This window comes from Capsicum annuum, chromosome 2 (genome assembly GCF_002878395.1).
Source record: "Capsicum annuum cultivar UCD-10X-F1 chromosome 2, UCD10Xv1.1, whole genome shotgun sequence".
NCBI classification, from domain to species: domain Eukaryota; kingdom Viridiplantae; phylum Streptophyta; class Magnoliopsida; order Solanales; family Solanaceae; genus Capsicum; species Capsicum annuum.
In genome coordinates, this window is record NC_061112.1 from 18,359,416 (window position 1) to 18,384,954 (window position 25,539).

The window sequence follows — 25,539 nt, forward strand, 5'->3', positions numbered from 1 at the left end:
AGTATCATACATACTCTCTTTCAATAACTATTATTTATAATAAATAATAATCAGGTTTATAACCGAAAAAATAGAAAAATAAAAACATAGTAACAGATAGCTATATGCATTGAAATATTGGTCGCAAGCATCTCACTTTTTGACTGACTCACCATTGAATTTTAAGTGATATTGAGAATTTTTTGTCAGTCTTCTTCATAGTTGAGAAGCTCCTACTTATAAGCAATATTCTCCTTATCTTCTCTCCTATTTTGCTATATTATTATTATTATAAATAAAATGTATATGTCAGATCAACAACAACAAACCCAGTGTATTCCCACCTAGTGGGGTCTGGGGGGGTAAGATGTACGCAGTCCATACCTCTACCTCTAAAGAAGTAGAAAGGTTGTTTCCGATAGACCCCTGGCTCAAGGCACGAGATACCACACAAACACCTAGTAAAGCACAGCACAAGATTACATATCATAAATACGGCACATATAAGTAATATAAAACAGAGAAAAGCACACAGATTCGTAATAAAACATGGAACACGAAATCATAACAGGCATAAAACCCCCACCAAGTAATTCCCTACACTAGCGACCCAAACTGGCCCTAGTCCTCTGCCTAATCCGCGTCCTCCAGACCTTCCTATCTAGGGTCATGTCCTCGGTGAGCTGTAACTGCTCCATGTCCCGCCTAATCACCTCACCCCAGTACTTCTTCGGCCTACCCCTACCCCGCCTAAAACCATCCAACGCTAGCCTCTCATACCTACAGACCGGGGCATCCATGCCTCTCCTCTTCACGTGTCCGAACCATCTCAATCGGGCTTCCCGCATCTTGCACTCCACTGGAGTCACACCAACCTTCTCCCGGATAGTCTCATTCTGAACTCTATCCCCTCTAGTCAGCCCACACATCCAGCGCAACATCCGCATTTCTGCCACCTTCATTTTTTGGATGTGGGAGTTCTTAACTGGCCAACACTCCACTCCATACAACATGGCCGGACGGACTACCACCCTATAGAATTTGCCTTTAAGCTTGGGCGGCACCTTCTTATCACACAGCACCCCCGATGCGAGCTTCCACTTCATCCATCCCGCCTCAATACGGTGCGAGACATCCTCGTCAATCTCACCGTTACTCTAGATCACGGTCCCTAGTTACTTGAAACTATCCCTCTTACATACCTCCTATGATTCCAGCTTCACTACTACCTCATTCTCCCGCCTCACGTCATTAAACTTGCATTCCACATACTCTGTCTTGCTTCTGCTCACCCTGAACCCTTTAGACTCAAGAGTTTGCCTCCACACCTCTAATTTGTCATTCACACCCCCTCGAGTCTCATCTATCAGAACTACATCGTCTACAAAAAGCATACACCACAGTACTCTCCTTGAATACGCCGCGTCAACACATCCATCACTAATGCAAACAAAAAGGGACTAAAAGTAGATCCCTGATGCAATCTTGTCAGGACAGTGAAATGCTCTGAGTCTCCTCCCACCGTCCTCACCTGAGTTTTCACTCCATCATACATATCCTTAATTACTCTGATATATGCCAGCGGTACTCCACTCACCTCCAAGCATCTCTAAAGCACCTCTTTGGGAACTTTGTCGTAAGCCTTCTCCAGGTCGATAAACACCATGTGCAGGTCCTTCTTCCTTTCCCTATACTATTCCACCAACCTCCGTACCAGGTGAATTATCTCCGTCGTCGAGCGGCCAGGCATAAATCCAAACTGTTTTTTCGAAATAGACACTAGCCGTCTCAGCCTCACCTTGACCACTCTCTCCCAGATCTTCATAGAGTGACTCAATAACTTAATCCCCCTATAGTTATTACAACTCTGGATGTCACCCTTATTCTTATAGAGAGGGATCATGGTACTCCACCTCCAAGCCTCGGGCATATTTGCCGTCTTGAAGATTTCATGAAATAATCCAGTCAACCACCTTACACCAGCCTCTCCAACGAACTTCCAAAACTCTACCGGTATCTCATCCGGCCCCGTCGCTCTACTCCTTCGCATCCTGCGAACAGCCTGTCTAACCTCTTCTACCTTAAAACGTCTACAATAGCTAAAATCCCGACACTCCTCTCAGTGTTCCAATTCCCCTAACACAATAGCTCTATCCCCTTGTCATTCAAGAGCCTATGAAAGTACGACTGCCATCTATTCTTAATGTGGCCATCCTCCACCAACACTCTACCATCCTCCCCCTTAATGCACCTCACCTGATCGAGGTCACGACCCTTCCTCTCCCTAGCCTTAGCGAGTCTAAACAACTTTTTCTCCCCTCTTTTCCTCTGTAACCCTACATAGAAGCTCTCAAAAACAACTGTCTTAGCTGCCGTGACTGCTGACTTAGCCTTCTTGCTCGCTAGCTTGTACTCTTTCCTGTTTACCCACTTCTCCTCTTCGTCCTTACTCTCCACCAGCTTAGCATACGCCCCTTTCTTGGTCCCCACTTTCTTTTCCACCTTCTCATTCCACCACCAATCCCCCCTGGTGCCCGGCCCGGCCCCTAGAAACACCCAACACCTTACTTGCATTCTCCCTGATGCACCTAGCCGCCCTATTCCACATACTATCCACGTCCCCCCTACACTCCCACACCCCCATTCCCACCAACTTCTCCCCTATCTCCCACGCATTCACTGGCGTCAGGCCGCCCTACTTAATTCTAGGTCTACACTCCTTACTCCTCCTCTTTCCATTCTTCTTTATACCCAAATCCATACCAAGAGCCTATGCTGGGTCGAAAGATTCTCACTCGGGATGACCTTATAGTCCTTACACAATGCCCTATCCCCTTTCCTATGCAATAAAAAGTCAATCTGGGTCCTGGCTATCGCGCTTCAAAAGGTGATCAGGTGCTCGTCCTTCTTCGGAAAGCCCGAGTTCACCACCACCAGCCCAAAGGACCTCGCAAACTCTAATAGGGTAGACCCCTCTTCATTTCTCTCCCCAAAACCAAAACCACCATGCACATCACCAAAGCCTTCCGGTAACGCCCCGATGTGCCCGTTGAAATCTCCTGTACAACAATCTTCTCCGAGCTAGGCACACCTCTCACCACCTCCTCCAAAGCCTCCCAAAACCGCATCTTCTCCTCCCCCTCTGATCCCACTTGCGGCGCATAAGCACTATACACGTTCAGGGTAAACCCCCGAAAGACCAACTTAATAGTTATCAACCTATCGTTGATCCTCTTCACCTCTACTACCTACCCTCTAAGCTCTTCATCTACTAAGATGCCAACTCCATTCCTACGCTTCTCGCTCCCAGAGTACCACATCTTGTAACTATCCACATCCCTAGCCTTATACCCTACCCACTTGGTCTCTTGAACACACGCAATGTTGATCCTCCTCTTCCTAAGAATCTTCACAAGCTCTATGGACTTACCCTGAAGGGTCCCTATATTCCAAGACCCAACCCTCAGCCTACCGTCACTATCCACACACCCTCCACTGCCCCCTCCCCCGCGGCCAAACCTTGGCCTCCCTCCCACTCCCGCCCTTTCCTCATCCCCTGCCCCCACCACGGCCCCATGCCCCAACCCCCTCGGACCTAACCCTATCCACCCATTATCGCCCATAGCCACAACTACACGAAAGTATAAGAAAATATAAAGATATAAACGATGGTAGTAGCAAAGTAGCAGCAAGAAATACAAGGCTCACACAAATTCAAAGAAATACTCCAGGAACAAAACTATACTCAATTAGGGGGAAAACACCACTGGACTCAACACCCACAGCCCCAAACACAGATTCCCAAGCCGATAACCCAATCCAAGCAGTGCAAGAAATGACCACAGCAACAGCAAAAACAGAGAATAGGCAATATCCACAAATCCCACGTAAGTCAAGGTACAGGGGCTACTACTAGCATAATACGAAGAATGAAAGAATGCAAAATAAAGAATGAAATAACAAAGGTTAGAAGTCATCGGATTACGCTTGTAGACCAAGCCGAAAACCATGCCCAGCGTTGACCGGCGTCCGGGGAGTTCCGGTGCTGAGATGGAGCTGCGACTGTTGGAGACCGAGGGAACTGGTCGGAACTGGTCATCATTTGGGTGCTGCTGCTGCTGGCTACCGGGCGGCGAGTGCAGACGGAGCTGCGGCTGAAGACAGAGCTTCGGCTGTTGAGCTGTTGTACCCCGCCGGCGCTGGAGGGGGGGACAGCTTAGAACCGTAGGTCGGCGACGGAGGGCGGCGGGGAGCGGCGACGGGGGTCGGCGCTGGGGACCGGAGGTCGGGTCGGGTCGGCGCCGAAGGTCGGCGATGGCGACGGGGGCCGGGGACCAGGGCAAGAGAGAGAGAAAGGGTAGGGAGGTTGATCGATGGAACAAGCACACGAAAACTCTATAACAAACTCGTATATGTCAGATCCAATAACAGAAATATCAATACTATAAAGTCTAAATAAATAAATATGCAAAAAATGTTAAGTTCATGTATAAGGAGAGTAATGTTTTCCCAATAAGCGTCTTGTAATATGAAATGAAGGGAATAATTCGTTTTAGAATAAATAACCTTAAATATTCATCCATTCCTCAGCTTAATATTTTTGATAATAATCAATTTTATTTTTATAAAATAGATACATCAAAAACTTCAACGATAATAATAACGTGCCTAGTGAAATCTCACAAGTGAGGCTTGAGGAGAGTAGAGAGTCCAGAACTTGCCACTACCTCTAGAGGTAAAGAGGATATTTAACCATATCCATCAAGAACCAAGTGTAACGTATATCAAAATAACATAATTTAACAATTGAGAATAAGAAATCTACCAATATGCTATCTTGAATATCAACAACCTATTAGAAACATGCGCATCTTTCGTTGGCTTCATATATCATGCAACTTATCAAAAACATCAAATACCAAGAAACTTATCAGAGCAAGTGAATCTTTCAATTGCTTTAAATACCAAGCAACTTTAGTGTAAGTTTGTGTATAAAATCATTCGTGTCTCAATTTGATGGTTTCATATTATTGTTGACGAGTGAATATCAAAAGTGCGGTTGTGAATCATATATCTCCAATAACACACACCCATATACACAATGTAAGAAAAATAAAATATAAAAAAAAAAAAAGAAATTCAGGCATTGCAAACAGGGATGCAAAATTTTCAACACGTGTTCGTAACTTGGTAACATCTTTATTGTTCTCAAGGCCTTTCAAAAAAGTCTTTGTAAGCTTTCCATGTTCTTTGTATATTATTAATTTGTGATGCCTTAAGGAGGAAATTTGTTGTCGACTCAAACATGCTCTATACAGACTTCTGATGTCTTACCAGGGGTTCTTGCAGTTAGAACAAGAAGAATAAATTGTGCAAAAAGTGTTTCAACTCCAAAAAATTTATATTGTGATGACCCATCCAAAGTTCTAAACTTACCTATTGTCACAATTCAAGGGGTCATACTTCCACTTCATCAAAAACCATTACTTTGTTGAGAAAGATGTAACACAAATCGTAGAAAGACAAAAATCAACAGTAAATAACTTCATTATAGATCCAAAAATTATACCACTTGGGAATGTACGAATAGTCATGGCGTGATATACCAAATGACTGGTTGGCAGGTATTACGAAGAGCAGTGTTCTTTTAGGTTTTTAACAACTTAGCGTAGACTTTTTTCTATTTTTAATTTTTAAAGGGTAGGGAGTTTAAGTTATCGGGGCATTTTAGTAATTTCACATTAAGATTAGAGGGTCGGTGTTTTTAAGGCAGTATAGATATATACATACATACATATATATATATATACATACATATATATATATATATACACTAGTCTATGAGTGCGTGCATTGTACGTGTGTCTCATATAAATGTATATAAATTTCTTGGAACAATAAAAATTCCACGAAATCATATGTATAAAGAATAATTGAATGCAACATTTATAGATAAATCTTATTAAGTGTTGAATTCTACAATGATCTTGAGTTAATATACAATTGAGTTTTTATAAAATCATATACTCTATTCTAAATCCTCCACTACATATATTTAAAAATATATTTACATTTTAGAATAAATAACTCAATCCAATCAAACGAAAAAGAAAATACTAGTGATCTTATTAATACATAGTCGAGACTTTTGTATTACAAAATAATAATGTTAGGAGGTGGAGAGGGACATGGTGTAACCTACAAAGGCATAACTATACATCAATCTAAGCATTGGCACTCTGTCACCAAAAAAGGCTTATGTGTCATCATGTGGTTTTGAATTCCTTACCGGGCCAAGAAATATGGTCCTATAGTGTTGAGCTGGAGACATCCCTGGGAAGGCCATGGCTATGGTCATCACCATTAGATATGTCGTGGATGTTGTGGCTAGATTATAAATTAATATGGTCAATGCTAATTATTACTTGGAAAACTTAGTTGAATATCCTTCAAAACAATTGTGTTTTCTATTCAATAAAAATCCTTTAAGGTGGAGAATTATTTGACTTGATTCATAAGATACTTAGTTTTAATTATGTTTTGCTATCATTTTTGTTTTCATTGAATTTTTTGTTTCTTTTTCCAACATGATGATGTAGTTTTATCAATATTAAAGAAAAAGAAATGTTGGTATTACATAAATTTTACATTCAATTGATTGCTTGCAAGGATTTTGAGCCATTAGAATGGAAGCTTCCCAATAAATAAACTTATGTTACGCTAATTCTTATTAGTCACATTCCAATGCATGTATCAGACACTAGTGAAAACAAAAATAAAAAATTTCACGAGCCCCCCGAAAAATCAAAAGACTCTTTCACTTTAGCATGTCATAAAATCTTATATTAAAGAACAATGAGGATCAAGGATATATAATCATTAACAATAATACCAATATTTTAAGAAATAAACTTCCCAGCATACAATTTGAGCCATACAGATGTACCAACTATCGTTATAATTCAATTGGCATGTACAATATATAAACAATATTCTTGCATACTTATACTCTAAATTCTTGCATACGTAGACTATCTAGCAGTTAGCTTTCAGCGTAATTAATATTTGAAGACTTGTTAAGGATAACAACTTCATGTTTGACCTGGAACCACTTCATTGTGACGTCCTTTGTGACCCTATGTTGGATCCCACCGACACTTGCCTCTAAAACGTCTGTCAACACGGTATCCTGGGAGTTCTAGGACAACATAAAAATCTATACCCATAGATACCAGTTAAAGGGTCATACTTAATTCCAAGATCAATGTGCTCTTGAATACAAAATCAAAGCAGCAAGCCAATTTCACTAAAGTTCTTTCTCAATAACTCATACTCCTTGAGCATCAATCCACTCTCAAGAAGCTACATAGCTTTTTCTCTCTGACATTAATGTAGAGGGCAATCTTTTTACTATGTCTGATTCGGAAGGACCGCACAGTATACCTTACTTTGGAGAAAATAGGGCTTTGGCCACTAAGTTGCTCCAAGACCTTAACAGCTCTGGTGAGATGATCTCAACTTTCAAAGACAAAAATATTGAGGAAAAGATGCAAGACTTTAATAACCCTCATTGGATTGCTCAATTTCATCTCTGAAGCCATTGCGCTTTGTTACAGCTGTAGAGCAGGACGGTACACACAGGAAGAGGAAAAAAGTGAGGTCTCCTTATATTTAAGTCATGATATAAGTAAATAAATTCGAGACGAACAAACTATTTCACCTTAACGAAGACACCTGGATTAGGGCAGTTCTACATCTTTGAAAAATTTAAAGTGCACTTAGGTGGATTGCTACCATCTCTATGGGCAATTACAATAAGGAATTCAATCAAAATGTCTATTGTCATTTTGAGAAAGTTCAAAAGCCATGCCTACATTGATAAAAATCGTGTGGAGTCTTCTTTTGACTCAGATATACATTTCCAAGAGGATTTTTTTCTATGGTACAATCACAAGAATGTTTTTAGGAGGCAAATTCAGATAAAAATTTCAACCTAAAAGAATGAAAATATAATTGCAACAAAAAAAGAGTTTACTTTTAAAAAAAAAGGCTTGATAAGTAACCATTGACCTTTAACTTATCTCAAATCACATATATAACCTCCAATTTTAGGTGTCAACAAGTAGGTTCTGAAACTTTTATAAAATTGTACAAGACTTTATTCATCTTAGCCTATTAAAGAACCTTGATTCATAATATAGCATATGAATAACTTATTACCACAAACATCTTGGAGTGTGCTTTGATCAAGAGGTATAGGCAAGAGTACACTTAAAGTTGTTCATCATTAAGTATGAGCCAAAGCACTCTTAATTTGTTCATTATGACCTCAAGTTCAACGACATAGTCCATGAGACTTTCCCCTTCCTCAAAAGTTTCCACCAGCAGAATGTGTATGAAAACGCTTAAGAAAAGAGACGTGTTTCCTTCTCTGAAAATTAGTAGTTAAAATGACTTAGATTATCCACTTTTCTCTCAAGGTAAACTTGAAACTGTAAAACATTACAAAATAAACACTCTTTTCTCAAATCACAAAATTCAATATATTCTAACATTAACCATTCCTTACGTGATAGTCCAAAGTTCACTGAATATATTCTAACATTAACCATTCCTTACGTGACAGTCCAAAGTTCACTAACTTGGATGGAAAGGAAAACCCCTTTATTTACAGGAGAAAACTAACCTTGAGTTTCTAACTTTTCCATAAATAAATATTCACTATATATGGTAAAGTATATATTCACTATATATGGTAATATATTTATAACACTCCCCCTTGAATGTTTAATTGATAGATAATGTGCCTCACTAAAATATTACTAGAAGAAACCCAGTGGGAAAAAAATCTAGTGAAGGAAAAAAGTACACGCCTGTAACAATACGCATATACGCTGCCTTGTTAAAAACCATACAAGAAAAATCCAGTGGGACAAAATCTCATAAGAAAAATAAAAGTACAACACGTATAACTCCCCCTAATGAGAAAATCCTTGAACCTTTGCATCCCGATCTTGTGCATCATCTTCTTAAAAGTTGCAATTGGAGAAGGCTTATTGAATAAATCAACCACATTGTCACTTGAAAGACTCTGTTGTACATTAATATTACCATTTTTTTTGTAGCTTGTGTGTATACAAAAGCTTTGGTGAAATCTGTTTTGCTCTATCTGCTTGAGTCCTTCCTTAAGTTGTGTTGTGCATACTGCATTATCCTCATAAAAATCATGGATACTTCATCACATTTCAAACTATATTTTTTTATGAATGAGATGTATCGCAGACCTCAACCACACACACTCTTGGCTTGCTTTATAAATAGTTATTATCTCAGCATGGTTTGATAAAGTGGCTACGATAGACTACTTTGTATATCTCCAAGATATGGCAGTACCCCCATATATGAACACATAGCTTATTTGAGATCGAGCTTTATACGGGTCAGATAAGTACACAGCATCAGCATAACCAACAAGATTAGGACTACAATCTTTAGAATAAAATAGGTCCATATCCTTTTATGTATTGTAATATGTGTTTGATCGCATTTCAATGTCTCCTAGTAGGAGCAGAACTATACCTTTCTAACAAATTAACTGCAAAGGCTATATTAGGCCTTGTAGTATTTACAAGATACATTAGTGCATCAATTGTACTAAGATGTGGTACTTCAAGACCAATTCAATTCGATATGTTTCTCATTTCATCAAATGATTTATTTCTTTTGAAAACTCTCCAAGAGTTTCAATGGTTTTCAAGTTATAAACTTATGTAATATAAGAATTATAAATAAGTTTTCCAGAAATTTTTATATGCTTCAAACATTTTGAATCCTTAAAACTTTTTACATAAATTTTTTCAAGTGACAATGTTCAACATTTCATGAGTGACAGCTTCAAGTATCGGGACTGCAAATCAAATAAGTTTTATACTTAACAATATGCATCCTTTTACGTCACTTGATAAATATTTCTACGTCAGCATGCTTAAATATTCAGATCCTCGTGATCTTTCACAATATTGCACCAATATTGTATCAAATTTATTGATGATATATTATTTTGTATTGGTTCATAATGTGACATAACATTTGAGATCGCATCACATTATTATTTTTAGGTAACCGAGCCTTTCATAAGGTTTCATAAAGTGTTATGTCGTAGGCTCTTTCAGAGCACAATGCCTTCTTATTATGATTATTTGCTCCTTTTTCCTTTTCAAGAATGAATTTATTTGGATTTGATTTTTCCATTATGCTTTATGCATGCATAGACTTTGTCCTTTGGGGATACAAAATTAGAGCACTTATATCTTAAATATGAGATGCTTTCAATATTTGACTTGAATTATCTTTTGAATGAGGATCTGATGATAATTCCTATATTTCATAGTTTCTTATAATCTCCTCCTTATGTTCGGAAAACTAACATACATCCTCCATTTTATTTGAGGAATTGGTCTTTGTGCATTATAATATATTTATTAATCATATACCGCACATCAAAACTATTAGATGGATAGTGTGTGATTCCTGACTCAGAACCACCTTTGAGGGAGAATTGATTATAATTTATTGGTTTGATTCATACAAGTACTTTTGTATATAATATTTCAAATCAACACATGAATTTTTGTTCTCATTAGCGATGATTTAGCTATTTATCGAAGACATTCAATGCCAAACTAATATTATCAAGATGAATTGTCTTGATTACACAATCTAAAAATCATGCTCTTAACTCAATTTTACTAAGGGAACAACTTTATGAATGTCAAACTATAGGTTGACAATAAACTTACAAGTGATCATCTTATATCGATGCATCTTAATAGATCACATGACTGGTAAGAAAGCATATTCACATTTTATACTTTCTACATTTGAGGGATCAAATCCAAATATTAGTTTTTCTAACCAGCTTATGATGAGAACAAGCAACATAAACAATTCTTGAAGAATCTTCTAGTTCTTCAATATATATTTAATAATTACTATGCACATCTTTGGGATATCACAATCTTTCATGTCAATTTATGAACTTTTATACTAGTAAACTCAAAGTTTACCATGACATGTACTTTTTTATTTAGTAAATTTCAGTGGAGGAGGTTCTGCTAGAACCAATAGTACCACAACCGATAGTAGCCCAACTAGTTATGTCTTCAGAAGAGTAGAAAATGCTTCCCTAATTTTTGAGATTGACTCACCTATGTTTTTTGAGATCCCAGCATGCTAATGAGTTTCTATCTAGTTGTAAAATAGGTTATGGAATTTGGGAGTTGGTCAGGTCATAAGGAGTAGGGAATTTATTGCTTATCATCTAGACATGACAACAAGGAGGTGGTGGAGAGGTTATCTTGATTCTAAGCCTAGCTAGATCTCTATCGGTGACTTGGACTTAGTTTTCCAAGGTTTTTTTGTTGAAGTATATTCCTCGCAGCATGCACGAGTATCTTTAAGATAATTTTTCTACTTTGAGACAGGGTTCTATGTCTGTAGTTGAGTATGAGGAAAGATTTCATGAGTTATCTATGCATTCCATTATGATTCTACCTACAGAGTGTGAGCAAATTCAATTCTTTGTTAGGGGATTGAGATTACCCCTCCATAGGGATACATAAAGTTTGGTACTTTAGGAAGTCTTTTTCTAATATTGCTGAGCATGTTTTTTCTATAAAGGAGATGGATCATGAGGCCCTAGGGGGCAATAATAAGACACCTCGTTGTTAGCGAAGTTAAAGAGGGAACCACAACAGTTAACAATTTATAGGTTGAGGATTCTATAGGTACCCCCCAAAAAGCTATATCAACATCAGGGTTAGCATAGTCAGCCAGTTTAGGAATCACTTTAGATATCAAATAGGGTCAACTACATTCTAGTGGTTTTAGTGGTCAGAGTAGCAGTCAGCCACACAGGGGTGTTCAGTGAGGATCATCGAGTCAGGGTGGTCATTTCGGATCCGCCAAACCTTTTACATAGAGCAGGGTGCCCAAGCATATATAACTTCATGGTGGTTGGTCACTTCGCCCCTGAGTGTCCTTAGTGTGAGATGATTGAGCCTTTGGTTAAGACTTCACAACCGATTAGATCTATGTTGTCGCTAACTAAGGGTGGTGGATAAGGTTATAGGTGTGGTCTCTAGTGTTACATAGGTGGTCTATAGAAAGGTAGGATAGGGGGTTGCATAGGCATCTATTCTAGTGGCGGAAAAGGTTATTGTAACGCCCTAAATTTGGTACTTGAAATGCTAAACGGTGCTCAGGACCTCAAATGATTGTAAGATAACCCATGACTGATATCTGTACCTATACAATGCATAATATACTATATAAATACGTAAATAAAGGATGAAAGGCAATAAGGTTCAAAGATCTAATAAAACATAACATTTGATGATATGGTATATCAATACCAAAATAATTGAAATAACTGTCTGAATATGCTAGTTCGAAAGCCTCTAAACTGTCTGAATAAAGAGTTTATTGGGACATGTCCCCAACTAAATCCAATTACTGAAATAAATTAATTAATGAGATAATAAAGTAATGGTCATGTCCTCGAAGGATGAGGACTCACTGCTAACTCTGACTGCTCAAACTGGAATACTACTAATGCTCTGGAGCTCATACTTCTGAACCTATGGTATAAAACACCATAGCGCAAATGCGTCAGTTCATTTGATGTACTGGTATGTATGTGAGGTAGGTTAAATACAAAGGGTTCACATGCATGAACTATACTAATTGACTAAATAACATAAATGTGAGAATACATGCATGAATACATAATAAATATAACTGTGTTTGTGATAACATGACTACTGAATCTGAGTACTGATAACATGAGATACTGATAGTTGTATAAATAAAATAACTTATACTGAGTAATTGTATCTGACAGTCTAGTTTTCGATGGAACTAGCTGAATTTTGTTCTATTCTAAGTTGACTATATCTAACAATCCTGAATTTTATAGAACTATCTGAGTTCTATTACTGAGACTGAACGACTATATCTGATAGTCCTGATCTATAACTAAAATTGAGTGAAGTAGTCATCTAACCGAAAGTCCCCAAATAATGTAATATAGCTGATTAAGGGTCCAATCTATAACCCTAATTAGAAGGGTGTCAATACTGTGCCACTGGTAAGGACAATCTATGAGTAACCCTCATATAATAGGAAACTCTAGTGAAAACAGTGGGAGCCCTTATATAATAGGTTAAGACACCTCATCTACCCTCATTTAATAGGCTATGATATCTCAATTTACGCTGGCTACGTAGTTCTGGAATGCAAGGATTTCTTCTAAGAATCACACCCTCATATAACAGATAGGTTCCCATCCTTGGGTTCACTCAGTACTAATTCCTACTCCCATCTGAATAGACACTGAATTAATTATACTGAACTGACTGGACTGAGTTTACTTAGTTCCTTGACTGACGGAGTATCACTGAGATCTGATAACTGACTGAGATTATTGAGTTTTATTGAGTCATGAGACTGACTGAATTCTACTAAGCATGGCTTGACTGAGAATATCTTGAAAAATAACACTGGATCTAGGAACTCAGCTAAATTGTTGGGTACACGTACCCCCAGGACTCGATAGCATGCAACTGAAAAGACATGATACTTCTTGACACATAAACATAGACAACAATTCATTGTACAATCATTGGGGATTTTCATGAAGTATTTGCATGTTATAGCTTACACATAAATAGGAATGCATGTTAACATGTCATAATTTAATAAGCCTAATAATGTGGGAGTCATATCAAACATAAGGGAGAAATATGGATTCATCAATTTTGGTCACAATTGAGTCAAAAGGCATAATTCCTATTCTCTTAGGCATTTTATCAAACATCTAGTATGCATAACTTAGGGCTTAAGCATGAACATCACCTTAATACATCAAGTTCATTCATTCAAATCAATTTCATCAATTTCAATCCATACATTAACAAAATTTCTTGAAAACATATGAAAGCTTCCAACTTGAACGTTGTACAACAACATAAACATGATTATAATTAATCCACAACATGAAAATCACAATTTATAATTTAAAATTGGATTCTTGGGCTTCATGGACTAATGGAATCCATGAATAAATACTTGACATACCTGGGTGGATGATTTCTTAAAGATTGGTCGAGGAAAGCTTGAGTTCTTGACTTAGGATTAAGCACCTAGGGTTTCTTGTTCTTGGGGATTGATCTTTAAGAGAAATCCTAATTTAGTATTGTGAATGAATAATGAAGTTATGAGCTCTAGTCTGGTATAATTAGGGGTTAAAATGGGTGGGGAAAGATCCAAATACCCTTTTAATAATGGCTTAAAAATTGTTGATCGAAAGTGGTGATGGTTTGGGCTATAATCTGTCGCTTGCTCGATGGTCCATCAGTCCTGACCATCGCATTTAGCCAGAACCTAAACTTTCTGCCTCATCTGCGATAGTTTGGGCGATGTTCTGTCACTAGCTTGATAGTTCATCGGTTTGGGCTGTCGCACTTGACAAGAACCTGGGTTTACTGCATTATCTGCGATGGCTTGGGTGACAGTTTGTCGGTCCTAACTATCACTTCTGGGCATTTCCTACAGTTTTTTGTAAAACGTCCATAACTTTTTACTCTGATGCCGGATTTGGACGAAATTGGTATCATTGGAAAGAAAATCCAATTTCCCACATGATAAAAAGTTGAAATTTGGGAAATTCTATTTGATTTAAACATTAATCATTTAGGAAGTCATCACTAACTCTTATGGAGACTAGATTTGACTTCAAAAAAGTTCAAGGTATTTCAATATATCCCCCTTGGGAACATTCATCCTCGAATGGGACTGACTAAGTTGGAATTTCTAATAGAATGATCTTACTTAAGGGACGTGAACATCTAAACCATGATTATATGACTAAAACTTCTGATATACTGAAATTTTATTCTGAACATGCATATCTGATGCATGAATACTGACTTATGAATACATGAATGGAATCACTGATAAGATAAATTTATCAAGCTAAATATGCATATCTGATGCATGAGTACATGGCTGAGCTAATACATGAATGCATGACTGAATATGCAATAGTACTTTAAAATATCGAGATTGTAACTAAAATCTGAACATGAAACTAAATAGGCTTAATGAAAGCTATTACCTTAGGCAGAGTCTGAGTTTGCAGAGAAGAGGTGAGGATACTTGGTCCACATATCTGCTTTTGCATCCTAAGTATCTCCTTCAACGGACAAATTCCGCCAAAGAACTTTGACTAGAAGGACTTTTTTGTTCCTCAATCTGCGAATCTAGTAGTCAAGGATTTCAACTAGAATTTTCTTGTAAGAGAGACTATTCTTAATAGCTACGCCCTTAATAGGGACTATGACTATTGGGTCACCTTTGCATTTCTTAAGCAAGGATACATAAAAGACTGTATGCACTGAAGCTAGATCTGAAGGCAACTCAAACTCATAAGCTACCTTGTCAAAATGACTAAGAATTTTTAAGTGACCAATATATAGGGGACTGAGCTTTCCCTTCCTGCCGAATCTCTTCACTCCCTTCATGGGAGAGATGCTTAGATAGATAAAGTTATTATTCTTAAACTCAAGATCCTTTAGTGAATATGCATGAATGGGAATATGAGAACATGACTGAGTATGTAACGTATGACATGAACTAAATATCGTAAATTGAACTAAGCCATTGCGTAGTACATGGCTTACGACTGAGATTGGACCTTGAGGGTCCACCTATTAGTACCCACTACTCCAAGCTAGGTTTCCTTACATGAAGAGGGAATGACATGTTTAGGTAATGAAAGTTCAGGGGATTATAGTGTATCTCACCTTGGGACACTATATCCCTCAAAGAATGTTGACTTGGTCGAGATACTAAGGAGAGACTGGAATGATGCACAGGGCACCCATGAATGGAATCGTGACTGAATATCTGAGATTAAAGACTGGGTCATGAAACATAAACTGAGATGAATATGCGACTTCTTGATTGGTCCATCTTAGAATGGTTACATCCATGAGACTTTGAATAGTGTAACTAGGTAGACAGAATGGGAAAATATGTGAACTTCTCTATCTGACTGTCGGACTAAAGTACTGGTTGTTTAAACTAATTCCTACTAACTAACTCATCTAATGTGCTGACTGACTGATAGCTGAGTACTGGGCATGTAAGACTGAACTGTGCTTAGTCTTAGTAACTGGACTGAGAATATAAAGGTTTTAGTGAATATGAGAAAGGGACTAACTGAGTAATATAAGATATATGATCATGAATTCATGAAATACTTTTATTGTCTGAGAATGTAAAACCATGCATATAACATGATTCAGAAACATTCTGTAAGCTGAGGTAGCAAAACACTAATAACATGCATAACTAATAACTAGATGCTATGGTCAAGCAAACCTGAAATTGGACTTTGGTACTGATATGATTTCTAAATTGAGGCTGAGGCTGACACTATATTTAAGACTATAGCAGAGACTGTAACTAAATCTATAATTAAGCCTCATACTGGGACTGAATGCTAGTTTCTAATAATTGAGGATTAGACTGGTACTGAAGTACTAAATTCTGATGTCTAAGTAATTGATAAGTAAAATCCATGGTCCCGTATGACTATATGAGTCCTTTACTGAAAACTGATTACTAAACTGATGTTGTAATGAGGCCTGAGGGATAGAACATCGACACCAGAGATTCATCGAGGGATCTAAACTGAGGGTATACGTGACATAACCTGAGTGTGGCTTATCACTAGGAGTGGAACATGAGTCATATGGGCTTAACATACTGTAAAGCATGACATAAATACATGAGTCGTGAGATACATGACCTAAGTCTGAAGGTGCTGCATTCATGGGACATGATCCGTACTATTGAGTAAACTGGAAATCCTTATACTAGGAACTGGAAACGTACATGATTCTATGGAAGGTGCATAAATGTAAGTTGTATTCATGGAACATGATTGTACCATAGAGTAAACTAGACTCCTTATATTGGAAACTGAAATCGTACATGATTTTCACTAATGTGCACAAATATATATAATGATCAAGGAGCTGACAGGTAGGACATGAAAAGAATCATGCTACTTGATGAGTTTTGAGGAACTGTAATACTATTTTGAGACTATCTATATGATTATGTTAACTGCGGGAATAGATGAGGATGACATCTATGAAGACTATGATGAACATGTCAAAGTATTGCTTGGACACATGGTTCATCAAGTTCATAAAGGATGCTGGGCCATTAGTAAGACCAAAGGACAAAACTAAGAATTCAAAGTGATTGTACTAAGTTTGAAAGATTGTCCTCATAATGTCACATTCTCTAACTCTGGGTTGATAATTACCTGATCTGAGGTTTATCTTAGAGAAACAGCTAGCACCCTGAAGTTGTCCAAACAATTCATTAATTCTAAGAAGTGGATACTTGTTCGTTACCATGACTTTATTGAGCTAATGATAGTCTATACATATTCTAATAGAGCCATCTCTCTTTCATATGAATAGTACTGGTGTACCCCACGGGGACACACTAGGCCTAATAAATCCCTGAGCTAAGAGATCTTTCAACCGTTCTTTTAGTTCTCTAAGTTTGGTTGGTGCCATTCTATATGGAGAAATAGATAAAGGCTGAGTATCTAAAAGAAGATCAATGTTGAAGCCTATTTCCCTTTTGGGAGGAACTGCAAGAAAATCTTTGGGCAACACATCTGAATATTCATTCACTACTGAGACAAATTAAAGACTGAGAGTTTTGAAACTAAAATCCTTAAATCAAACAAGATGATAGACAAATCCCTTAGATACCATTTTCCTATCATGAAGGTAGGAAATAAATTGACCTCTGAAAACTAAAGTACTACCCTTCCACTATAGGACAGTTTTATTCAGGAACTGAAACTAGACAACTCTTTTTATGCAGTCAACTGTGGCATAGCAGGAATAAAGTGAATCCATGCTGAGAATGACATCAAATCAGTCATCTCTAAGGAATAAAATGAATTCATGCCGAGAATAACTCTTATGGATTTGATAGAGTTAGGCATGGTTGACTTTGATGTCATATTGGGGATGGATTGGTTATATTTGTGCTATGATTCTTTAGATTGTCAGACCTATAAGGTTATGTTTAAATTCCCTAATGAGCCAATCATTATATGGGAAGGGGGTTCTTTAGTGTCGAAGGGAAGGTTTATCTCATATCTTAGAGCTCAAAAAATGATTTCCAAAGGGTGGTTGTATTATTTGGTTAGGGTTAAAGATTCCAATTTAGAAGGTCCTTCTCTAGAATCCATTCCTGTGTTTAATAAGTTTCCTGAGGTTTTCCCTGACGATCTTTCTAGTATTTCTCTTGATAAGGAAATTGATTTTTGATTGATCTTAGTTTGGACACTTATCCTATCTCTATCCCTCCTTATAAAATAGCTCTAACTAAGTTGAAGAATCTTATGGAACAATTGAAGAATCTCTTAGATAAAGGTTATATCTATCCTAGTGTGTCTCCTTGGGGTGCTCCTATGTTGTTTATGTGTAAGAAGAATGGTTTTCTTTGGATATGTATTGATTACCGTCAGCTGAATAAGGTGGTTGTAAGGAATAAATATCCTCTCCCTAGGATCAATGACTTATTTAATCAGCTTTAAGGTGCAAAGTGTTTCTCTAAGATTGACCTTAGGTCAGGTTATCATCAGCTTAAGATTAGGGAAGTGGATATCCCTAAGTCTTACTTCAGGACTCGGTATAGTCATTATATATTCCTAGTTATATCTTTTGGGTTGACCAATGCTCTGGCAACATTTATGGATTTGATAAATAGGGCCTTCCACTAGTTTCTGGATTTGTTCATCATTGTCTTTATAGATGATATTCTGGTATACTCTAAGAGTGAGGCAAATTATGTTGATCATATCTATTTTGTGTTGCAGACCTTGAAAGATCAATATTTGTATGCCAAGTTCTCTAAGTGTGAGTTTTGAATGAAGGCTGTGACTTTTCTTGGTCATGTTATCTCTAGTGAAGCGATCATGATGTATCCATAAAAGGTTGCAATGTCTAAAATATCTCCTAGACACGTGACTCCAATCGATATTTGGAGCTTCTTGAGTTTAGCCAATTACTATAGGAGGTTTGTGAAAATTTTTTTTACTACAGCTTCCCTATTGGCTAGATTGATCCAGAAGAAGGTGAAGTTCTTATGGTCAAATGCATGTGAGGGTAGTTTTAAAAAGTTGAAGAATAAGTTGACTTCAGCTCTGGTTTTAACCTTGCCCGAGGGTAATAATGGCTTCATAGTGTATTATGGTGCTCCTTGTGTTGGGCTTGGTTGTGTATTGATTCATCATAGTAGGGTGGTGGCCTATGCTTTTAGACAGTTAAAAGTACATGAGAAGAACTACCCTGCTCATGATTTGGTAGTTGTTAGCGGTGGTATTTGCATTAAAGATTTGGTATCACTATCTCTATGGGTTTTATGTTGACATCTTTTCTAATCATATGAGCCTACAATATGTGTTTACTCAAAAAAAGTTAATATCAGGCAAAAGAGGTAGCTTGAGTTGCTGAAGGACTATGATATGAGTCTTCATTACCATCCAGGTAAAGCTAATATAGTTTCTAATGCTCTTAGCAGGTTATCCTTGAAGAGTCTAGCTCATGTAGATGAGGATAAGTTGGAGTTGGTATAGGACATTTGGCTAATCTTAGAGCTTGTCTCATGGACTCTAAGGATGGTGATGTGTTTATGCATCAGGTATCATGTCGTCTTTTGTTGTTGAGATAAAGGAAAAGCAGATGTTGGATTCTGATTTGATAAAGATTAAGAGAAATATGGGTTAGTAAAAGGTTTTTGACTTTGCAATTGGTGGTGATGGTATCTTGAGGTACCAAGGCAGGTTATGTATTCCCGACCTCGATGGATTAAGGGAATGGAGTTTTGTTGAAACTCATGGATCTTATTATCCTATTCATCCTAGTTCTAAGAAGTTGTATCATGATCTTAAGGAGTTCTATTGGTGCAATAATATTAATTGAGATGTGGCTAACTATATGGCTAGGTGTATGGTGTGTCAATAAGTGAAAGTTGAGCACATGAGACCTGGAGGTTTATACTAAGAGATTGAGTTGTCCGAATAGAAGTGGGAGGTAGTCAATATGGATTTCATTAACAGTCTTCCATGGTCTCAAAATTAATGTGATTCAATTTGGGTCATCGTGGATAGGATGACCAAGCCCTCTCACTTTTTGCTTTTGAGGAATAGTTATTCTATTAAGGATGATGCTAAGTTGTATCTTGAGGAGATCGTGAAGTTGCATAGTTCTCCGATTTCTATCATCTTTGTTTATGTTACTCTATACTCTATTCTCATTCTATTATTAGTGATTATTTCAGAAAGGTCTGGGAACTAAGGCATGCCTTAGAACCATTTTCCACTCGTAGTCAGATGGACAAGCGGAGAGGACCATTCATACATTAAAAGATATGCTTTGTACTTGTGTGATTGACTAATGTGGTAGTTGGTTTAACCATTTGACTTTTATAGAATTTACTTATAACAATAGTTATCACTCTAGCATTGGTATGGATCTTTTTAAGACATTGTATGGTAGGAAATGTTGCTCTCCTATTGGGTGGTATAAGGTCAGTGAGGGTAAGTTGTTTGGCCTTGATTTGGGTAATCAAGACTTGGGAAAGGTGAAAGTAATTCATGATAGGTTGAAAGTCGCTTAAAGTTGCCAAAAGTCCTATGCAGATGTGAGGTATAGAGAGTTGGAGTTTAAGGTTGGCAATTGGGTGTTCTGGTAGGTGTCTCCTATGAAGGCAGTGATGTGGTTTGGTAAAAAAGAGAAGCTCAGTCCTCGTTATGTTGGTTAATATTTAGTTTTGAAGAGGGTTGGCAATGTTGCGTATGAATTGGAGTTGCCTCCTAGTTTGAGCTCCATTCATCTGATTTTCTATGTTTCTTTGTTGAGAAAGTGTGTAGGTGATCCTTTATCGGTTGTTTATTTGGAAGGGTTGGGTCTTTTAGATTCTTTATCTTATGAGGTAGTCCCAGTCGAGATCTTGAATTATCAAGTTCATCGATTACGGAAAAAGGAAGTGGCTTCAGTAATGTTTCTTTGGAGGAACCATAAGGTTGAAGAAGCTACTTGGGAAATGGAAGAAGACATAAAGTCTTAAGTATTCACATTCGTTCCTCATTTCGGATATTCGTGCTTAAGCTATGTGTTAATCTTAACATCCTTTGTTTTCTTTGTTAAAGGGAATGGAAATTCCTTAATGTCTTTGTTTTCTAACTTGGTTAAAGGGAGATTTGATGGGTAATAATGTGTTAACTCATGCTTCTACTTTCCTTTGTCATTTGAGGACAAATGATCCTATTAGGGGAGAATTGAAACACCTTGTCTTTTGACCCTTAGAAATTTCCTGAGTTTGAGATTTCTGGTCATCGTACGACTCATGCTTACTTATCATATGATGTGGGTATGGTTTAAGGGTCTTGGCCGTATGTTACTCAGTGTGGTTTTGGATTTTTACTGTCCAAGGTATGAATAGACTCTATAAAAGTCATATAGAGATAGTACGAGATAAGAGAGCCACTCATATATTGCTAAATGTGTTAGGCCCTTGGTAGGCTGCCTAGGATATGGTTCTAGGGTACTAATCGTATGTTGTGGATACTAGTTGGTCTATGAATTCGTATGTTGGACAGTATTGTAGTCCAACGTTCTTTCTAGGATATGAGTGGTGGGTGCCACTTGTATGTTATGTGTATGAGTTGGGGGGAGGGGAGATCGTACCCTCCTGGACACATTTTTCAGCTTTTAAGCTAAAGGTATTCTGGAAATTTCCCACCCCAAAACCCTTAAGACCCCACATCTTAAAACACATTGTATCCTTCCATAACACACTTTGAAAGATTAAAACACTCCTAAAACTGTCTCTAAACTATCTCTAGAAGATTAGGCTAGAGTTTTTTTTCTAGTGTTCATCTAGTGGCTCAAGAGTCAAGTTCTTTCCATGAATCTTCATGAATAAGGAATTTGACTCTTCACTCATTGTTAGTTCATGAAAATCATGTGCTTAAATCTTTGGTTATGATTTAATAATTATGGTTTTGAAAAGCAATGTTGAGGGTTTGGTTGAAAATTGTTGAGTATGGTTTACTCTTGATTTAAATTATGTTTATACATGGTTTAATGAAGATTTTGCACATGTGGGTGCTTGGTAATTGTGGTTTAACAATTGGGTCATGGGTAACCCTAAACTTGATGGTTTTTACTTTGATTTTGGTCTTGGTAATGGTATGTCCTCAACATATTTGTGAAAATATCTAAGAGAATGAACTAGTCACATGTTAAATGGTCTTTTGAACTAAGGCATTGGCCTAATGAATATGAATGGTTGGTAAATGGTTTTGTGAAGGTCTTGTTGGCCAGGTGATAATTTAAATAGTAAACTTGGTGGTTTAATTGGCTAAAATGGTTTGAGTCCCTAAACACTAAATTGATTTATGTGTTTACTAGACAATGTGTTTGAGTCCCTAAACGTTGAATTGAATTAGTGTCTTTTTTAGACAATGGGTTTGAGTCCTAAAGTCAAATGAATGATTGATTGATTGATAATGGTAATGGCATGTTGTACGCTTGCAAGTGGTGTTGGTATGAAGATACCAACGAAGTACCTTTGGTAAGTAATTGGCTAAATGGTTGTGTATGTGAAATGATGGTTTTAAATTGGGCTTTAAAGCGAGATGTGTAGCTGGACCGTGAAAGTGGAGTTCGTAGGACTAACACTAGAAACCACGCTACCTGGTGCAGGTTTCTTTGTGACAAGGTAGTTTGAGTCCCCCGGATGAAGATATGGATCGGAGGTTCAAGTCCCCCTTATACATGTATTAGTGCTTAAGTTACCTTGATTATGCCGGGAGGTTTGTTTCCCCATATAGGCATACACGGTTATGTCTATTCACTAGTTCATGCGGCTATACACACTAGGGACCTTCCATCTAGGGTAGAGCTGGGACTATATAGCCCGTGGATGTTTTGTTATATGAAGGTTTTGCTATACAACCAAGGTTAATGTTTTCAAAATTCATTCTAATCTTGCTTCCTATCCCGACATGGTATATATGTATATATATGTATTGCATTGATTGATTGGTTTTGAACTGTTGGCATTATTTTATCCTTATCCTTGAGTTACATGCTAGTGCTCTAACTGCTAACCGTCTTCGGACATTGTATCCCCATGCAATGCAGAGGTTGGTCATATTATCACACCTTTTGCACAGTGACTTGGGTTTGGGGACAGCTTGAGTTGACTTGAAGTGGTGAGCTTCCATACTTCGAAAAGCTCCATTTCTTGCTTACAGTTTCTTATGTCTTTATTGGTTTAGACTTGGTAGGTTTTGTCTATAGTCGTGGGCATGTCTCGACCAAATATTCTTGTTTTATTTTAGAAACTTTGTATGAACAAACTGTGGACTTTGGTATGTTATGGAATGGATATGGATTTGGTTTAATTTTTGTGGTTATTGGTTTGGTTGGGACTGTTGACTTGGGTAGGTTGGTCTTGATTATAAACCTATCCCAAAGCCATTTACATTCTAAATGATCTCCATCTTGTTATTAGTCGAAAATCTTTCGACTCGGGATATGTGTCGGTTGGTTGGATTGGGTATCGGGGGTTATCTCTGCTCCTTGTTAGACTCGAGATGCACATTACGACATGGCGTTCGAGTCATGTTAACTATTTTATTTAGTCTATTTTTTCTCATATACAAATAAAGGATATAATAATATTTGATGTAATTAATATATCATCACCAACATTGGCAAGAAAAAAGGGACTTGATATATAGTTTGATTGTTTTGGTTTACCATCCCTTAAGAGATAAAGAACAACAAGAGTTAAGAGATATAAGCCCTCAACAATATGATTTCCTTTATATAGATGATCAACATATAAAATCAGGGCCCTGTTAATAAGCAAAATGCGATTAAAAGAAAAAATAATATTGATAAAACTAACAAAGATAACTGCTAATAGTGGTGATCGAAACTAAAATGTCTTGGCAGCAACTTGTTCCATCAATTCTGTACTATCAAATCTTCTTCCGTGTCAAAAATTATCAATTCACAGTGAATTTTACTTTACCTCTAAAATATACTTTTTAATTTTAATTTATTCTTCTACTTTTTTTTTAGTCTATTCAAAAAGAGTTTTCTTTTCTTTTTGTCAATTCTTTCATTTAAACTTTTTACATGACATGTTTAATGCATCCTTACTCCTTTCATTTACACAAATATTAGTATGTATATAATAAAGAAAATAGTATTAGTAAGCATATAATAAAGAAAACAATCAAATTTCAATTTTATTAAACTTCATTGACTTCTTAAAGAGAAACTTGAAAGGAAAAGTTTCACCTTAAAAGTTTTAATAATCTCCTCTCGAGAATCTCTTTCTCATTATACACAATTTCACTTAGATAATATTTTAGTCATGGCTGTATCTCAAATTAAAACTCATAGGAAATTAGTAGCAGAAGTGGTCATCTTATTAAAATAACTTACAAAACTTTTTCTAGATATAAGTTCCTTACATTAAAAAAAATATGAATGAATTTTCTCCAAGGCAGAAATAAAGGAACTAAAGCCATTACTGATGTGTCATGGTTTCATGACACTTTCGATACTTAAAATAAGGAAATTATACAAGGACTTGGTTATTCTTGTCGAATATGATGTGTTTTTGTGTTGATTTCAGAGGAAACAAATTTTGGTGCAAAAGTGAGAAAGAAGGATGAAAAGTTTCTGAGTTGGTGACCCACGAGTTGACCCACGACTAGTGGATGAGGACCTATGGCTCATGAATGTGCCCGTGACTTGAGTTCTCAATATGAAAAGAATATTTTGATTCCTATGAGGAGATCCACGACTTGTGGATGCAACCCACGACTCGTGGGTAGAAGGCGTGAGTTGAGTACTGTAGACTGATCATAGTTCTGATTTTCACAATTGAAGCCCCGACTCGTGGTCGTAGGCGTCGACCTGCTTTTCCTAAATAGTTTAGAATAGGATTTGTTTTGTATCTATAAATACTCCTTTAATATTTTATTATTATTTTTTATGCATCCTACACTCTTGCATTATTTTTGAGGTTCTAAGATACATTCTTGATCTTGGAGTTATTGATATTGATTTTTAGGGTTTCTAATCAATTTGAGATTGATTTGATATCTTATTCTTTGTAAGTAAAAAATTATTCTTTCACATATGGAATCTTATTATATTTTTATGAATCATTAGTAGCTAAACCTCTGAACTAGAATTGTGGGAACCATGATAAATTAATGAAGTACGTTAAGTGTGAAGTCATTTTAGACCGGTGTTCTTATATGTATTGGTATTTCCTTTGATTTGATTGTGTTCTCGATGATGACCGACGTTAGAAACTCACTTGTATTCTAAACTTGATCGAGAGAAAGGTATAGATTGGGAAAAGGAA

At 37.0% G+C, this 25,539-nt stretch overlaps 2 pseudogenes; one reads left to right on the forward strand and one right to left on the reverse strand.

The window, feature by feature from the left end:
• The first annotated feature begins 6,145 nt into the window (after nucleotides 1-6,145).
• Nucleotides 6,146-6,346, forward strand: LOC107860879 (annotated as a pseudogene).
• A 675-nt stretch (nucleotides 6,347-7,021) lies between these two features.
• On the reverse strand, nucleotides 7,022-7,580 carry LOC107857714 (annotated as a pseudogene).
• Between the last annotated feature and the right edge of the window lie 17,959 nt (nucleotides 7,581-25,539).